The following is a 1,148-nucleotide window of genomic DNA, read 5'->3' on the forward strand; positions in this document are numbered from 1 at the left end:
ACACACATATATATATATAATGTCCCTTGACGTCTTTATTTAAATAACTTCATCTGGAAATCCCCCAAAGTTGATTTTGGTGACCATTAGACGACGCTACCGAAATTCTTTTTCCAAAAAAACCCAACCCAAATCATCCACTTTTACTTTAATGGCGCAGTTTTGAACTACCCATAATACTTCATCAGTCCGTGAACGCAATATGCGTTTAAGATGTTGGTCAACTTTCAGATTTCGGGTCAGTGTGTGAACGTGCTCCTGAACCACGCCACAGCAATCCATGCTATACTGTGCTTCACCACACCATCAATCAATAGATCTATAATATGATATTAATATCTTGTAGTACAGACATGGGCAAACAACGGCTCGCAGGCTAAATCCAACCAACGAGCAATTTAAATTAAGTTCGCAAGTCTACTCTGCAGTGATTAATTTTTTTTAAAATTGTCCGTCTTGAAAATTAAAATTGTTAATAGTTTCCAGCCCCAGATCAAGTATTTTATCACATGAAATACCTTGAGTGACAAGTGTAAGATCTAGTGTTCAGCATTGGTCTCACTTTTGAGAATTTGGCAACCGATTTCATTCAAGTTTTTCCTGTTTTGGCCAGCGAGATATTCGGAATTGCATAACCCGGCATGCAACTTGAATGCACTTGCCCCCTGGCTGATGAATTTCATTTATATATAATATACTTCCCATTTGGACCTTGATCAGTATCAGAAACTCCACCGAACCTCTCATATTATTCTCAATCCTCACCAAAAGCCAGCGTAAGCGTCCGACAACAATAATATGAACTTACCTTAGCTTGACAACTCAATTGGCAAGGTCGGCTGTCACAGGTGCGGAGTGTGGAGTAAATCAGGTGACCAGCCCCCCCTTTTATAGTCCAGCCGTAGAATTTTCGAGAAAGATGCGCGCTGTTATGTGAAAAAAAAAGGATTGAAGTCAAAGTTGAGTCTACACCAGACCAGGTTGCGGCAAATTTACCTGGAGTTGATATATGACAATGAGAACTGTTCCACATAACTTTACAACCCCTCCACGTTCCTTCAAGGAAAGGTGGGGGGAGGAGAGAGAGAAGCGGGAAAAGGGGAAAGGGTGGGGGGGGAGGCAGGAGAGAGAGAAGGGGAGGGGGGAGG

The 1,148-nt window shown here is 41.9% G+C and overlaps 1 protein-coding gene and 1 long non-coding RNA gene across 3 annotated transcripts in view; one reads left to right on the forward strand and one right to left on the reverse strand.

The window, feature by feature from the left end:
• The window catches only part of LOC101855102, a 21,084-nt gene extending 20,109 nt beyond the window's left edge, over positions 1–975 (reverse strand). Inside the window, exon 1 of one of the 2 annotated variants that reach the window (XM_005099111.1) lies at positions 809–975. The gene's annotated coding sequence lies outside the window, so the exon portion shown is untranslated. The remainder of the gene's footprint in view (positions 1–808) is intronic. The other variant, XM_005099110.3, reaches the window with a different exon arrangement.
• LOC106011867 overlaps positions 1–1,148 on the forward strand; it is a 30,335-nt gene that overhangs the window by 17,794 nt on the left and 11,393 nt on the right. The window lies entirely within an intron of this gene.

Source organism: Aplysia californica, unplaced genomic scaffold, assembly GCF_000002075.1.
Source record: "Aplysia californica isolate F4 #8 unplaced genomic scaffold, AplCal3.0 scaffold00202, whole genome shotgun sequence".
Classification (NCBI taxonomy): Eukaryota; Metazoa; Mollusca; class Gastropoda; order Aplysiida; family Aplysiidae; genus Aplysia; species Aplysia californica.